This window comes from Saimiri boliviensis, chromosome 14, assembly GCF_048565385.1.
Source record: "Saimiri boliviensis isolate mSaiBol1 chromosome 14, mSaiBol1.pri, whole genome shotgun sequence".
Classification (NCBI taxonomy): Eukaryota; Metazoa; Chordata; class Mammalia; order Primates; family Cebidae; genus Saimiri; species Saimiri boliviensis.
The window spans coordinates 15,473,420-15,491,694 of NC_133462.1; positions in this window are offsets into that span (position 1 = coordinate 15,473,420).

Here is an 18,275-nt window from a genome sequence, read left to right on the forward strand (position 1 = left end):
CTCGGCCTCCCAAAGTGCTGGGATTACAGGCTTGAGCCACCGAGCCCGGCAAAACTTATTCTTAAAGTCATAAAAAGGTCATAGCAGGAACTGGTTGCTGGTAGGGGGTAACTTGGTCTAGCAGCAACGTATAGTTTTAGGCCCAAACGATATTGTGGTTGATATTAGAAACTGATCGTTCATCTTTCAGTTCCTATATTTCCGGATAGCTCGACTGCCTCCAGTAGGAAACTGTGTTTGGGATCAAACTCACCATATAGTGAGACTCATGCCTTTTAGGGGTCTCACACGGGAGTGTTCCCCACAGCACATGATTTTTTTTTTTAGACGGGGTCTTGCTCTGTCACCTAGGCTGGAGTGCAATGGCACAATCTCATCTCACTACACCACCACGTGGGTTCAAGCCGTTCTCCTGCCTCAGCCTCCTGAGTAGCTGGGATTACAGGCATGTGTCACCACGTCCAGTTAAATTTCGTATTTTTAGTAGAGACCGGGTTTCACTGTGTTAGTCAGAATGGTCTTGAACTCCTGACCTTGTGATCTTCCTACCTTGGCCTCCCAAAGTGCTAGGATTACAGGGGTGAGCCACCATGCCAGGCCGGTTTTTTAAAAACCAAAATTTGAAGATTGGTTGTATGAAAAGATGTTGGACTTATTCCACCCTGCAGAGAGTAGAATAAGGCTTGCCGAGTGTGAATCAGACCCATTTTGGCTCACGGCGAAAAAGAACTGTCACAGTAGAGCAAGTTTCCTTGGCAAATTACAAGTTTACTGGTGGAGTTCAGGGTGCGGCTGATGCTGACAATACATGTTAGATTAAGTTGTGTGTCTTTTTTTTTTTTTTTTTTTTTTAGACGGAGTTTCGCTCTTGTTACCCAGGCTGGAGTGCAATGGCGCGATCTCGGCTCACCGCAACCTCCGCCTCCCGGGTTCAGGCAATTCTCCTGCCTCAGCCTCCTGAGCAGCTGGGATTACAGGCACGCACCACCATGCCCAGCTAATTTTTTGTATTTTTGGTAGAGACGGGGTTTCACCATGTTGACGAGGATGGTCTCGATCTCCTGACCTCGTGATCCACCCGCCTCGGCCTCCCAAAGTGCTGGGATTACAGGCTTGAGCCACCGCGCCCGGCCTCGATTAAGTTTTAAGGTTACTAGGGCAGAGCTTGGCTTGCAACCTTTTCCTACTGATACTAGGTAGTATTATAAAAAACTATCCTTTCCAATGGGACAGTGTTTTATGATGCAGGCTGAGCTGTCTCTGACAGTTACTTCCGGTCTTTGTGAGTGGTTATAACTCTCTTACCTCATCTGTGACTTGCAGTTCATCCTCCACACCCTCCACGCTCCATCTCCATCCGGTCCTTGACAGGTGAGGCCCTTTAAGAATTAAGTGCATCAGCCAGGCGCGGTGGCTCAAGCCTGTAATCCCAGCACGTTGGGAGGCTGAGGCGGGTGGATCACGAGGTCAAGCGATCGAGACCATCCTGGTCAACATGGTGAAACCCCGTCTCTACTAAAGATACAAAAAAATTAGCTGGGCATGGTGGCACGTGCCTGTAATCCCAGCTACTCAGGAGACTGAGGCAGGAGAATTGCTTGAACCCAGGAGGCGGAGGTTGCGGTGAGCCGAGATCGTGCCATTGCACTCCAGCCTGGGTAACAAGAGCGAAACTCTTTCTCAAAAAAAAAAAAAAAGAATTAAGTGCATCGCCGGGCGCGGTGGCTCAAGCCTGTAATCCCAGCACTTTGGGAGGCCGAGGCGGGTGGATCACAAGGTCGAGAGATCGAGACCAACCCGGTCAACATGGTGAAACCCCGTCTCTACTAAAAATACAAAAAAAAATTAGCTGGGCATGGTGGCACGTGCCTATAATCCCAGCTACTCAGGAGGCTGAGGCAGGAGAATTGCCTGAACCCAGGAGGCGGAGGTTGCGGTGAGCCGAGATCGCGCCATTGCACTCCAGCCTGGGTAACAAGAGCGAAACTCTGTCTCAAAAAAAAAAAAAAAAAAAAAAAGAATTAAGTGCATTTACCGATGATGGTCGCGAGGTGGCGGCACTGCCGCTCTTGTGTTTTATAAAACCGGTCTACCCGGATGTGGGCAAGAGGCTCCTGGGCTTAAGAAAAGGTCATGAATGAAGTGAAAGGTAAATGATATTTTCCTTCTTTGTCCTGTGAGGTGACAAGGTTCAGAGGAGTGTGAAATGACTGCATTTTAGAACTGGAAGACGTTTCAGAGAACTGCTTCGCCGTCTTTAATGTGCTCACAGGTCCCCCAAGTTCTTGTTAAAATACAGATTCAGATCCTTTTGGTCTGAGATTCTGCATTTCTAAGGAGCTTTTGGACATGTCATTTGCTCCTGGTTGCTGCGCCACACTTTGAGTAGCAAGGCTTGAGGGTCATTTAGAAATTAATTCTCACTCCGTGTGATTTATAGATGGAGAGAGACCGAACTGCAGAGAGAGACGGTAACTTGCCCCCGCTAGCCATGCCCTTGCTGCGTGACTTTTTGCATTTAAACTCGGGGCTTCTGCTTCTCCGTCCGGTTCTCGCTCCAGCATCTCATGGCCGCGTCACTGTTGCTGGCGGCGTCTCTTTAGCTTAGGAAACCCGGAACCCCATTTTCACCCCACTCTTTGGTCTTAGCTCAAGATTTCACTTTGACTGGTTCTGCCCTTACTCAAAACCTTCAGGGGCTTTGCTGTAATCAGAAGGTCAAGTTCAAACATCTGTGTGTAGAGCTCACGGCTCTGCAACATGTGATCCTCCTTTAGCAAGCTTACCTAACTTCCCTGTTTTAAAATGGCTTCTTTCTGCTGTAAGACTCCCTGCGCCTTCTTGTTCCCTACCATACCCTGTTCAGGTCTCTCTCGGTGGTGGTGGTGGGGGTGGCATGGGCTCTGGTGAAGGCTCACTGAGGTTCTAATCCCACATCCATCAACAACCTGGGCAAGTTACTTCACCTTTCTGAGGATGAGCTCCTCCTGTGAAATATCCCCATATGGTGTTTGAGAAGGGTAAGTAATAACATCTGCAAACCCACTCGTACTCCTGGGACCCTCTTCAATACCAGCGTCTACGGTGGGGCGTGTGTGCATATTTGTGCATCTATAGTGGTACAAAGTGTGCATCTTTGCGTCATTGAATATGTCCATCACATGATTCATAATTTCCTTCTAATCAGTGGCAATTAGGAGCTCATGTCAGGCATAGGATAATAAATTTATATGGCAAATGTTTTCACTACAATAAAGGTCTCTCTGAGGTCAGAAGAGAAAGTCAGCCAGGAGGGCTGGATGCTTTTCTTAGACTTATGTTTCTCTTTGCCTCTGTTTTTTTTTTTTTTAATTTTGCTTTATTTTTTATTTTATTATTTTTTCTTTTTTCTATCAGCAGCACCTTTAGGATGCTTGATTTATTTTACTTATTTATTTTTATTGTATTTTAAGTCCTGGGGTACATGTGCGGATTGTGCAGGTGTGTTACATAGGTATACACATGCCATGGTGGATTGTCTCTGCTTTCTTTTTTTTTTTTTGAGATGGAGTTTCGCTCTTGTTACCCAGGCTGGAGTGCAATGGCGCGATCTCGGCTCACCGCAACCTCCACCTCCTGGGTTCAGGCAATTCTCCTGCCTCAGCCTCCTGAGTAGCTGGGATTACAGGCACGAACCACCATGCTCAGCTGATTTTTTGTATTTTTAGTACAGATGGGGTTTCACCATGTTGACCAGGATGGTCTCGATCTCTTGACCTCGTGATCCACCTGCCTCGGCCTCCCAAAGTGCTGGGATTACAGGTGTGAGCCACTGCGCCTGGCCTTGTCTCTGCTTTCTTAAGGCTGCGTCGTTCAAGGCCTAACCCAAATTCTGTTGTGTGAAATCTTCAACCATTTCTGACCCAGTTGATCCCACCCTTCTATAAATTATTTCGCTGATGTGTTGGCATTTAATTATGTGCCAGTCTTCCCAGTGAGATCCCACAGGAGGCTGGAAGGGTACTGGCTATGTGAGAATTGAAGGTCCATTGAGTGAGTTCTTTTCTTACTACCAGCTGAGTGTTAGAGCTGCTGTCTCTTTTTTTCAGCTATTGCCAACAGCAATTCCTCCTGCACCAGCAGCACCAGACCCTGGCAGGCCTGTGAATACCTTCCGCTCTTGTCAGGGTCCTTCCTGCCTCTGGGTTTTGGTGAAATTGGCATTTCCTTTTGCATGTTATTAGATGGCCCCTCTGAGGAGAGGATTAATGATATTCCCTTACGGAGAACCCAAGAAAATAACTCTAAGGAAGCTGAGCACAGTGTCCTCTTGCTTAAACAGCTGAGTGACAGGAGATGCGTACACTTTACTATTTTGTGAAATTTACAACAGTTTTGTTCTCTCACTTCAGAAGAGATTAAGGACAAAGGACCAAGTGGGGAGGGCAGGGTGGTTTAGGGGAGGTCATGTCCCTCTGATGTGGATTTGGTGAATTTTTCATTCAACTGTACATGGAACTGCGCATCTCTGCATATGTAGTCATCTGTTTCTATCACATGATTTATGATTTCCTTCTTGTCAGTGGCAACTAGGAGTTTCCATCAGGCTTATGATAGTAAAATTACATGGTGTGTGCTTTCACTACAATACAGGTTTCTCTGAGGTCTGGAGAGAAAATAGTCCAGAAGGGCTGGACACTTTACTTGGCGTTTTGCCTTCTCTCTCTCTTTTCTTTTTTGAGACAAGGTCTTGCTCTCTTGCCCAGGCTGGAGCACAGTGGTGCAGTCATGGCTCACTGCAGCCTCAAACTCCTGGACTCAAGCAATCTTGCCACCCCAGCCTCCCAAGTAACTGAGAGTACAGGCAAGTACTACCATACTTGGCAAATTTATTTATTTATTTTAGAGATAGGGTTTCACCATGGTGTCCAGGGTGGTCTTGAACGCCTAAACTCGTTATCTGCCTGCCTTGACCTCCCAAAGTGCTGGGATTAGAGTCATGAGCGCTGCACCCGGCCCTGCCTTCTCTTTTTATTGGACAGCAGTCTACTCACCCATCATTTTCCCAGTTAGGAGATTTTTGGCCTTCCCATTCCCCTACCATGGGTCCATGCCAAATACTGTGTCTGGAACTGGATGTTAGGCCCAAGGAATGGCTTCCTAGCTGATTTCCAGGATTCCGACCTTCACTGTGTATGCTGTGGGTTCCCACTCCTGGATGCTGGTTAGAGTCACCTGTAGGGCATTTAAAAACCTACCAATAGCTGGGCGTGGTGGCTTACACCTGTAATCCCAGCACTTTGGGAGGCTGAGGTGGGTGGATCACCTAAGGTTAGAAGTTTGAGACCAGCCTGACCAATATGGTGAAACCCCATCTTTAAAAAAAAAAACAAAAAAAAAACCAAAAAACCTACCAATGCCTGTGCCTTTTCCGAAGAGAGTCTGGTTTGATTGGTCCATGGTGTGGCCTAGGTATTGTCACTTAAAAATGTTTCCAAAGAAAATAGCCATTTTACTGTGTGAGAACTCTAGCCCAGAGCTCAAAGTTAACATCTTCAGTAATCAGAGATACGGACATCTTAGGGCATCCTAATATGATGGATGGAGAAGGCGTGGCATCGCCTCTGTGGTATTCTTACCTAAAGGGCATAACCTGAGTTTAATCAGGAGAAAATATTAGAAAAACCCAAACTGAAGGCCATGGTCCAAAATAACTCCAGTACTCTCCAAAATGCAAAGGTCATGAAGGCAAAAGAAATTCTGAGGCACTGTCCCAGATTAAGGGAGACAGAGGACTGAGCACTGAGATGTGATGTGTGATCTTGGATTGGGTCCTGGTCCAGAAAGGGGATGCCACTGGGAAGACAAGTCATTTGCAGTTCATTTCCTGTACAATGTCAGTGATCGTTTTTTGATTTTCATATTGGCACTGTGATGATCTAAAACAGTATTTGGGGAAGTTGAGTGAAAAGTACATGGAGACTCTGACTATTTTTGGAACATTTTTGAAAGTCTGAAATTATTTCAAAATAGAAGTTAAAAAAAGGAAAAACAAGTCGAAAGCTTCCACATCATCATATTAAGTTGCCCGAGTTCAGAACCACTTCTTTAAGGTATCTTGCCTAATACTGCTGTAACCGAGTAGGCCTATTTTTCTAGAGATGGCTTACTTTTTAAAATTATTTTAATGGAAATATTTTATTTCTTATAGTCCCACATTGTTGCTAGACCAATGGCTAGTGTCCTGATTCAGGACCATCCTGGTGGCAAAAGCTGCTTGTAACATGGGTGGGCCCTGCATGCAGGGATAGGAATATTCCTCTGTTTCAGAGCTTCCTGCTTTTTTTTTTTGAGACAGAGTTTCACTCTTGTTACCCAGGCTGGAGTGCAATGGCGCGATCTCGGTTCACCGCAACCTCCGCCTCCTGGGTTCAGGCAATTCTCCTGCCTCAGCCTCCTGAGTAGCTGGGATTACAGGCACGCGCCACCATGCCCAGCTAATTTTTTGTATTTTTAGTAGAGACGGGGTTTCACCATGTTGACCAGGATGGTCTCGATCTCTTGACCTCGTGATCCACCTGCCTCGGCCTCCCAAAGTGCTGGGATTACAGGCGTGAGCCACCGCGCCCAGCCGCTTCCTGCTTTTATATCCTCTATATAAAAATATAAGGCAGGCCTTCCCAGAGACTTTCTAGACATAATGCTCCAATGTATATAATCTATAAATTGGGTACTCATAAATTTTTTTTTTTTTTTTTTTTTTTGAGATGAAGTCTTAACTCTGTCACCCAGGCTGGAGAGCATTGGTGGGATCTCGGCTTACTGCAGTCTCTGCCTCCTGGGTTCAAGCAATTCTTTGCCTCAGCCTCCCAAATAGCTGGAATTACAGGCACTCAGCACCACGCCAGGCTAATTTTTATTTTTTTAGTAGAGATGGGGTTTCATCATCTTGGCCAGGCTAGTCCTGAACTCCTGACCTCATGATCCACCCGCCTTGGCCTCCCAAAGTGCTAGGATTACAGGCGTGAGCCACCACACCCAGCCACTCATAAATACTTTTAACTCCAAGTAAATTGGTTTCATTCTGCTGTCCAATGACTATGCCGCCTTTCAGCAAAAAGTAGGCAGAACTTGTGGCTCCCATATTCCATAAAGATAAACAAAACTTGGCACTGGAAAATTGTAACAGTACCTCCATTTTTCTAGAGGTGTTTTATTTATCCCCCATCTCTTTTCTTATTTTTCTAGCACCCTGCTTCCTACTTAGCCCTTCAGAAATGCATGTATGACCTTTCACCTCCGCCATCACCGGACGCTCCCTAAGGGGCAAGTTCTTCTAGATTTGTGCTCCTTGATGGGTCCGTTCTCAAGAGTTGACAGTTTATTAGTAGACCGTAGAATTCGTGGCACAGAGCTTTCACCTTTAAGGGATTGCCTCAGAACTTGCATCCTGGGTCACCTGGGAACTCACACACATTCGGCTGGCATGTCAGAAGCATACCCACTTGGCCATTTTTTTTTTGAGACGGAGTCTCTATTGCCTAGGCTGGAGTGCAGTGAGGCGATCTCGGCTCACTACAACCTCCGGCTCCCTGATTCAAGGGATTCTCCTGCCTTAGTCTCCTGAGTAACTGGGATTACAGGCACACGCCACCACATCTGGCTAACTTTTTTGTATTTTTAGTAGAGACAGGGTTAGCCGGGATGGTCTTGATCTCCTGACCTCGTGATGGGCCCGCCTCAGCCTCCCAAAGTGCTGGGATTACAGGCATGAGCCACCGTGCCCGGCCGACCATTTTTATAACTTCTGTCCAGGAAGGTGCCAACTCAGTTGCCCAGGAGATAACTTCCTGGTAACAGGGGGACTGGGCAGTTATCTACGTCTCATTTCTTCTCTTTCTCATTTCTTGCTCATTCTTGTTCATTTCCTCTCTTACCTTATAAAAATTCCTGCTTTTTGCTCCAAAGGTGAAGCAGCACATTTAAAGGCAGAGTGCTCTGTGCCTCTTCCTCCAAGCTGGCTTTGGAATAAAGTTACTTTTTTTTTTTTTTTTTTTTTTTTGCTATCAGACCTTGCTTTTGTTAATGGGACTCTACATGCAGCTTGCAACTAACCTGCTTTTTTGTTACACTGTCAGAGTGATCTTCCTGGAAATGCTGTTTGTAGTGTTTCTGACCTTCTCAAAGCTTTCCAGTGACTCCTGTCATCCATAGGATGAAGTTCCACTTCCTTCAGCTGCCACTCAAAACGCCCATAACAAAGCCGCAGTCTACTCCCTTGGTCTATGTGGGAAGTAGAAAGGTTCCTTTTTAAAGTTTCTTTTCCTGTTAAAGAATAAATATGCTAGTAATTCTTTGTTAAGCCCTATCCTATGTAGCTGTTAGACATGCCATGCTTACAAACATTAGAACATTCTATGTCCTTGTACTTTAACCAAAATGTCTGTGCTGGACGTGCTCACAGGCATGTCCCAGCTCTCCATTGCTTTTACGTGTTTAGAAAAGTTTTAAGTTATTAGCCAATCGGGTTTTTAGTTTAGATGGTGAGGTCTGGCTCCAACCAATGGAGATCAGACACAGCAGTAAGGACGACCCCAAATGCGTAAAGAATAAATTTGTCTGTTTTTCTTTGTTGGTTGTACTCTCATGGCACAATGGCTAGTGGGAGTACCCTTCCTGCAGTTCAGGAAGTGAAAATTGTGTTGTTGAAAGCTCCTTTGTCTCAGTGCTAATTTTTCTTTGTGACACTGAGCATCTATTTCCAACAGTCTATGTAGAAAGACTTGACCCACATTTTATGTTTTCATGTCTGAACTGATTCTAATTCTTTCACTACTTTCCACAATACCCTCAACTGTTTTCTCAGCCTCCTAAGCTGTTCTTTGTCCTAAGGCCCATTTCAGACTCTGACTCTTCGTTGAAGCCTGTTTGGTTATTTCAGTTAGAAGCAGCTCATCCTTTGAATTCATATAGGCTCAAAGGTTCTGCAGTAAAACACAATCTTTAGATTCAGAAATGTTCAGTGTCTGAATCCTGGTTCCACCTTTGACCAATTCTCAAATAAAGGACAAGTTAATTGGTATCTTGGGATAGAGGGATAATAGTGCCTACTTCTGTAATCCCAGCACTTAGGGAGGCCCAGGTGGGTGGATCACGAGGTCAAAAGATCAAGACCATCCTGGCCAACGTGGTAAAACCACATCTCTGCTAAAAATACAAAAATTAGCTGGGCGTGGTGGCATGTGCCTGTAGTCCCAGCTACTCGGGAGGCTGAGGCAGGAGAATTGCTTGAACCCGGGAGGTGGAGGTTGCAGTGAGCTGAGATCACGCCACTGCATTTCAGCCTGGCACGTGGCGACAGAACAAGACTCAAAAAAAAAAAAAAATAGTGCCTACTTAAAGTGTCATTGGGGGCATTAGATAAGATGGAAATATAAAGGTCGACAGTATATAAAAACATAAACAGTCTTAGACAGGATAACTGAAAGATAGTTCAGTGCTCCCCAAAGGTGTTGTGGGTTGTGCAGAAGCTCTTACCAAAATTTTCTGGAGAGCCTTTTAAAAATATTTCTGCCTGGTCATCACTAAAATGAGAGATACTCTTTTTTTTTTTTTTTTTTTTTTTTTTTGAGACGGAGTTTCGCCCTTGTTACCCCGGCTGGAGTGCAATGGCACGATCTCGGCTCACCGCAACCTCCGCCTCCTGGGCTCAGGCAATTCTCCTGCCTCAGCCTCCTGAGTAGCTGGGATTACAGGCACGTGCCACCAGGCCCAGCTAATTTTTTGCACTTTTAGTAGAGATGGGGTTTCACCATGTTGACCAGGATGGTCTCGATCTCTCGACCTCGTGATCCACCCGCCTCAGCCTCCCAAAGTGCTGGGATTACAGGCTTGAGCCACCGCGCCCGGCGAGAGAGATACTCTTGAACTGGACTGAATGCTTGGGACTTTAAGGAGTTCAACTGAAATTCCACCCCCCCCAACACAACTCAGTAAATTCGTGATCTATGGACAGAGGAATGTAATCCGATATGGGGAGAAGGGAGGGACAATGGGTTTCTAAATGAGAGAAAGCTGTGATGCCATCCACACCCATCCCTTTGCTCTCATCAGACGGCATCAAGGAAGTACAACTCCTAAAATTACGTAAAGGAAAAGAAAAATCTCAGGGCTATCAAACTCATTACACCAAAAGGGAAAGTTCACTCCAGAGTCACGTAATGCCACTATCTTTTTTTCTCCAGATGAACAGCTACACAGCCTTGTGTCAAGGCATTGCACATTAGCCCCACAGGAAGGTGCAAAGGCCTCAGGTTTCTCTAGATGACTGCCTTCACAAATTGTTCTTTGCTGGCCTTGAAACCTTTTAAGATGCAAAACAAGGACATGCCAATTGTAAATGTAGGTTTGCAATCTAAGATTTCACACAGATAATGCTTATCTTTCCAAGTAAAGAAAACTGGATGAGACCAATCATTCTTCCCTCTACTTGTATCTTCCTACCTGCCTTTCCCACTTGAAGGAGATATATAAATGCCAGCCCCCCTGAAAACCTCTGCAAAGACAACACAAGCCATAGAGAGAATTTCTTTTTTTTGAGATGAATTTTGCTTTTGTAGCCTAGGCTGGAGTGCAATGGCGTGATCTCGGCTCACCGCAAACTCTGCCTGCCAGGTTCAAGTGATTCTTCTGCCTCAGCCTCCCAAGTACCTGGGATTACAGGCCACCACGCCCAGCTAATTTTGTATTTTTAGTAGAGATGGGGTTTTTCCATGTTGGTCAGGCTGGTCTTGAACTCCCAACCTCAGGTGATCTGCCTGTTTCAGCCTCCCAAAGTGCTGGGATTACAGGCGTGAGCCACCCCTACCTGGTCTACCATGGAGGATTTCTGACCTTGTGATCTGCCTGCCTCGCCCTTCCAAAGGGCTAGGATTACAGGTGTGAACCACCGTGCCCTGATTTTTTGTTTAAGATACGATTTTTGTTTTGCCATGAACTCCTCTACTCATGGAGCTTTGCTCACCTGCTGTGAGGAAGGTGAGTTTCCTTGTCCTGTGACAATGGAGAGCAGCCTTCAGCTTGGTCCACTCCCAGAAAAGGAGCTGCGTTTAGGGTTTTATCTTAAAATGTGGTAGCTGCAGGTGAAGGTTTATTGCCAGTTGGCTTTAACCTCTCCTCATGCTTACAGTTCAACAGTGCTTAATTTGTGTGATCACTTTTTGTGTTTTTGATTTTCGTCATTCTTTCTTTGAGCTTGTCCAACTCTTGGCCCTGTCTAGTGTCCAAAACACCTTCCAACTTGGTCAAATCCATCAGGAGCTCTAGAAGATGGCGAACTGGCTTCAAAATCAGCTAAAACCCCTGAAACTGCATAACATCAAGTTCTACCTCAAGGAATCACCTGACAGTTGAAGGAAATATCCAAAAATAAATTTATTTGACATAATTTGGGATGTCAGCAAAAACCAGTCCTGCAAAGGTGTCTTTCATGGGAAAACTGGCATCTGTAGAGAATTTTCATTAATGTAGCCAGGATTTCTGTTGTCTGGATCTGGAAATAATTAACTGAGCCTGATACCTTAAAGATCCAAAGGAAATATTTACCATCTGTTCTCTCCAAGGGCTGCTACCTGTGAGGTTTCATCTATATAACAAGACCATCTTTGTTAGCCAAGCCGCCTCCTTTCTTCCTCTCATAACCTGTCTTGCTACTTAAACCTGATTTACCACCATAACCTGTTTTTGGCCATGCAGGAATCCAGGAAAATGATCAACCACCAAAAGGGTAGGAATTTATTATCAGCAAGGCTCCTGGTTTCTCTCTGTCTGTGCAATCTGTTCAGGCACATGGGAAAAGCTAGTTTCCTCTGCAAACTTTTGGTTAATGGGAGGAGAAGACTTGTGTATGACTAGCCTTGGTGTAGCGATTCTGGTGTAGTATTTGGTACCTTTTTTCATATGAATATGTATATTGTTTAATCCCTTTCATTCCAGAAATAGTCTTTTCCTCTGTCTCTTTCCTTCTGTTTCATTCATAAACAAATAAAATTCCCTCTTATCTTGTTTTATGTCCTTGAGGGCTTGATTTGTGGCCAAGTGGGAGGACTTGCTCTTGGACCCCACTATCTGGAAGGTGTGATTTCTGAGTCACATCAGGTGATCAGCCTGAAAATGACTGGGACCTGAGATTTTTTTATTTTTTATTTTTTTGGTTTGTTTGTTCCAAATGAGTTGAGCTCCCAGGAGATTTTGTCATAAGAGTCCCATCCATAAGGGGTTTTTGTTGCCCCAGCGCTTGTTGCCTGGTTAGTGCTATGGAAACAAGAGTCTTCTGTGGTCCTGTTCTATTTCTGGGAGTGAACATTTTATTTTGTTGGGGGGACAGATCTTTGGGATTGCATCATCACTGAAGAAACTACTGGGTCGAGTCATTATTGGGATCCATATACCACTGGATCCCAAATTCTAATTGTCAGTGGCCATAAGATGGATCCTTTAAATTGGATTCCTACATTAAAAGATTTTGGAGATCTTTTATTTCAAGTAGTTGATGGAAAGTTAAAATTAAAAGAAAAAGACACATCATAGTGCTATGACTAGCTTTAAAAATTCTCTTGGGTAAATTATAAAAATTTGACCTAAAACAAAGTTAAAATCCTTCGTTAGCTCAACCTGCTTGCTGTAGATCTCCTGAGAGGATTAGAATAAAAGCCACTCCACTCCAAGAATAAGAATAAAAGTCTTCCAGTGGTTAAAATTCCATGCTTTAACTCATGCAGCCTGGGTTTAATTCTAGGTCAGGGAACTGGTGCCTTTTGGTTTGATATTTGTGTGATTTTTGACTTTTTTTGGGGTATTCGTTCATCTCTTTGGATATGTCTTATACATCCTTGGTTAAGTCACAACCCTGGTTAAGGCTTATTAGTTTTAATTAGGAGGGTACCTTTGGCAAAAAAAATTAAAAATTAAACCCAGAAATATCAGCTGTTTGTCCCAGCTAAAATCTGATAACAAGGAATCTGAAAGAATTAGAAAAGAAAAGAGAGATCTGTGGTTAAAAGTCAGCCTGATTAAAAACCAACACTCAAGACCCTCCCACTTTTTCTCTTTTGTGTCCTTTAAAAAAAACTCTTGTTTCCAGTTGACTGCCATCTTTTGAATTGCGTGTTTGATCTCTCTTTTTTGTTTCCTTTCTTTTTCTTTTTTTCTTTTTTTTTTTTTTTTTTTGAGACGGAGTTTCGCTCTTATTACCCAGGCTGGAGTGCAATGGCGCGGTCTCGGCTCACCACAACCTCCGCCTCCTGGGTTCAGGCAATTCTCCTGCCTCAGCCTCCTGAGTAGCTGGGATTACAGGCATGGGCCACCATGCCCAGCTAATTTTTTGTATTTTTAGTAGAGACGGGGTTTCACCATGTTGACCAGGATGGTCTCGATCTCTCGACCTCGTGATCCACCCGCCTCGGCCTCCCAAAGTGCTGGGATTACAGGCGTGAGCCACCGCGCCCGGCGTTTCTTTTCTTAAAAATTGTTCTTCCAGGCCCCTCGAACTGCAAACACTTTGTCGGCCCCGCTCCTTAGTGGGCCCCGTCCTGAGCTCAGTGGCCCATGTGGAAAACACACACGAAATTAAAAGAAACAAAATCTCCTTGTAAAATCCTAAGGTAAATTTCTGCCGTTTTGTGTTACCTTGGTGTCTGTTTTTTCCCATGCTAATTAACACGGGTGGCATCCTTTTTTTTTTTTTTTTTTTTGAGACGGAGTTTCGCTCTTGTTACCCAGGCTGGAGTGCAATGGCGCGATCTCGGCTCACTGCAACCTCCGCCTCCCGGGTTCAGGCAATTCTCCTGCCGCAGCCTCCTGAGTAGCTGGGATTACAGGCATGCGCCACCATGCCCAGCTAATTTTTAGTATTTTTAGTAGAGACGGGGTTTCACCATGTTGACCAGGATGGTCTCGATCTCTTGACCTCGTGATCCACCCGCCTCGGCCTCCCAAAGTGCTGGGATTACAGGCTTGAGCCACCGCGCCCGGCCAAAGGTGGCATCCATTTTTAATATTCCTCTGACACACCTAAATTCCTTGAAAAATCTTCAATTCCCTCTCAGTGCTTTGGGGTGTCAATTTGTTACTCATTTTATCTTAAAACTTGGTCAGGACTTCTCCAGATAAAATGTTAACCATTTCCATTTCCAGTGGTAAAATTTGAATCCAACTGCCCTTTTAAACTGGTCAGTTTTACTGGTCCCATGGTTATAAAGTTCTAAAATCAAAACTCAAATCTTTGTATCTGTCTCTCTGTGTACATATGTATGTTAAATGTCGTGTCAAGATGTGTATATGTCTGTACATATGTTTACGTAATGTCTACACATGATATCAAATTAATGTAAAGATAAATGAGTGCTCATAAATTAAACAAATAAGCCCAAATGCTTTTCAAGTTCATGTGATTTTAGCAATCTTTGGAAAACAAGAGTAGTTTTAGAATTGTTTGTAAAACAAAGTAGCAATGTCTTCAGAATTTAATGTAGACATTTTTGCCTGTGTCTACTGGACAGACAGGTTTTTGCTGTCTCTAAAAAAGGTTTTAAAGTCATAAAACTGTTGCTTCTATTATATATTATATAAATAATATGTAAAATATATATAAAGCAATGGTTATATATATAAATTAAGCAACAGTTGTATATATTACATACTTATATAATAACTTGCTTACTTCCTATGTTTTTCTTATTTTCAGACACCCTGAAAATAAGGGCGTCTAAGAGTTAACAATGTAATGAATGTAGGTATTTAAGACTGCTAGATTTAAGAGAAACAATTCTATGCCAAAGTGTATAAGGAAAGTTAGGATGTGTTTTTGGTCAAATAAAATTTATAAGAAGTGATGAAATATAATATTTGTTAAAGGAAGAGTTATTTTGTCTAGTTTAGGGATTTTTAAGGATGATTTTAAATTGAAGGAATGAAAAAATGATATGTAATACTGAATGGAGTTAGAAAGTTGGAGAAAGAGAGAATAAGCAAAATTATAAAAGGTTATAAAATGTCTTATGGAAATCTTACATTGTAGTCAAAACTGATAAAAATTTGATAGATTTGTTTATAAGGTTTTATTAAAATTTACATAAGCATTAATAATACAATAAAACAAAGGTAACATTTTTTTTTTTCTTTTGAACAAGATTTTCATGTAGCATTAATAGGAGATAGTAAAAGTTTTTTGTTTACCTTTTGAGAAAAAAGTAGGGAAAGAGAGATTCAGTTTACCTCATGATGTCTTTATTAAGCCTTATGATTATTTGGAAAACAAAATCTCTTCTCAGAGTAAAGTTTCCTCAAAGAATGAAAGTTTTTGCTGGTCAGCCATGGTGGTTCATGCTTACAATTCTAGCACTTTGGGAGGCTGAGGCCGGAGGATGGCTGGAGTGAAGGAGTTTGAGTGAGATCAGCCTGAGCCACACTTAGAGGCTCTATCTGTTAAAAACAACAACAACAACAACAACAACAACAACAACAAAAAAAAACCCAACAGAAAAATTAGCAAGGTGTTGTGGTGGTAGCCACCTGTGGTCTCATCTGCTCAGGTGGCTGGGTTGGGAGAATTGCATAAGCCCTGCAGATCAAGGCTGCGGTAAGGTATGATGGTGCCACTATACTCCAGCTTGGGTGACAGAATGAGACCCTGTCTCAAAAAAATAAAATAAAATAAAAAAGATTTTTCCATCTTAAAATTTTTCAGTTATCACTTTGGCTAAATTAGTGACTATTATTTTACAGTGACTTGTGACCAATTTTCAATGTGTCTTAAACCTTCCATATTTGACAAACTTTCCAAAATCAACATTTCAGGCCAATGATGAGACTAAAACTTATTTTGCAAAGAACTTGGGTCCTGCTCTAATTTGCCTTTGGTAAAAACGAGGAACTGGAGAGAGAAAAGATTATGTTTCAGAAGAAACTACAGTACAGCTGACATTAAATTCTGGTGTCACTCGTTGTTTTTCAGTTTTGTTATTTCCTTACAGTTCGGACTGAATCCTGAATTCTTTCCTTTCTGCAGGTCTTGAAACTAACATTTTCCAATTTTTCTTCTGTTTTTCTGACTTGGAATCATTAGAAATTAAAACGATGCTTTTTCCTAAAGCCCTGCAACCTGAAGCTAGACAATTTAAGTGAACTTCAGGAGAAATTATAACTTATAGATCAACAACCCTTGTGCCTGCTGCTGTGTGGACTGCTCAAAAGGTTCCCTTGAACACCTAAACCAGATTGCAATCCAGAGAAATCTGCCACTGCAATCGGAACATGCTGCAGAGACTGTAGACAAATGAGTCAGTAGAATGCTCCAGATATTCCAATTGAGCCAACATAAAACGGAAACGGTTAGGGTGATACTTGCTGAAAGAATTGCTTTAATTGAAGAGGCAGCTGTGTAGCCTGGACAGGATTCCACAGTTTCTTTCCCTTTGTTCCAGTAACATGACTTTGGCCCTTTGCTGCTGCAACTCCAAACCCCTCTCCATGAAACAGAACTTCCTAGGAATGAGCCTTCCTAGTGATACATAGGATCAGATGAAACATAGAACCACAAACCCATATCTTCCATAATGCTTTCTCTGAAAGATTTTGTCATCAAAATCTTTCAGGGGGTTGGACAGGTGCAGTGTCTCACGCCTGTAATCCTAGCACTTTGGGAGGATGCGGTGGGTGGATCACTTGAGATCAGGAGTTCAAGACCACCCTGGGCAACATGGGGAAATGCCACCTCTACAAAAAATACACACACACAAAAATTAGTCGGGTGGAGTGGCATAGGCCTGTAGTCCCAGCTATCACCTGGGAGACTGAGGTAGGAGGATTGCTTGAGCCTGGGAAGTGGAGGTTGCAGTGAGCCGTGATTGCACTACTGCACTCCAGCCTGGGTGACAGAGTGAGACCCTGTCTCAAAAAAAAAAAAAAAAAAAAAAAAAAAAAGGAATAGCAAGTAAATGTAAAGGGGAAAAAAGACTTCAGGACCCTCTTTATGTCAAAGGGAAAGTTAAGCTTTGAGACTGAGTCATGCAACACGGCTATCATTTCCCCAGGTGGATCCCTGTTACTACAAAACCTTGTGTCAAAGGATTGTGCATTAGCCAGACCTCCATAGGAAGGCAAAAGGCCTTGGGTATTTCTGGATGACTACCCTCATAAATTGTTCTTGCTGGCCCCAAAACTTTTAAGATGGATATCCTCCCACATAACAAGGACCTGTCCATTGTAACTTCAGTTCTGAAATCTAAGCCTAGCCCCTAAGGCGTTAGTTTTAGTCCTTAGGATTTCAGGCTGATAATGCTTATCTTTCCAGGTACAGAACAAAGGCAAGATCAATCATTCTTCCGCCTGCCCCCCTCTTCCTATCTGCCTTCCCCCTTTTAAGGCCTCTGAAAACCTGTTTAGAGAGAACACAAGCCACAGAGGCTTTCTGTGACCTGTGTTTTCCCAGGGCGTGCCCTCAAGGTCTGGCTCAGTAAAAATTAATTTAGACACTTGCCTCAGTCACTCATTTTGAATAACCACCTTGAGTTCTGCAGAGCCCTTCACTAAACCATTTCCTGCCCAGGTGATGTGTACCTAGGTGAGTCAGGTCCTCCCACCCACCACTCAGTGCTGTGTGCTCTGGTCTGGCCCCAGCTCCCGAGCTGTTACTATCGGTTTAAGAAAGCAAGGCCAGGTGGGAGAGGCTGAGAAGGAAGTCGGAGGCTACCAGGCATGGAAAGAGACAGGTGGGGCTGTCACTGCTCAAAAGTCACACAGTCTGGGTGTGTTTTATGACTGTTTTCTGGATTTGAAGTCTTCTCCCCTTTGTGACCACTCCAGGAACTCAGGCTTTTCCTGCTTCCTTCTCATTACACACTTACTGTTGCTCATGTACCTCATTTATGGCCAGAAAATGGCTGTGCAAATAGTTGACAATATAGTAAAAATGTCTTTTTTATGAGGACAGGGAACCTGGCCCTATTTTTCCCCAAAGAGATTGGGGTTCATAAAAGCTAGCTTTTATGCAGGTGTGAGCAGTTGCGAGTGTGGGTGAGACAGAAAACAAAATCCTGGCTGTTTGTCAAACCCTGAGAGTAGAGGGGACAAAAACCATTCTGGAAGGTGGATGTCATTTAGGAGACCTTGGACATCTTAGGGTGTCCTCTGCCCAGATAAAGTGGAGGAAGAGGTTAAATTATAGAGTTGGGTGACACTGGGTACGTTACTTCACATCTCTGCCTCAGTTTTCTTTAATCTGTAAAAACTGAGATGAT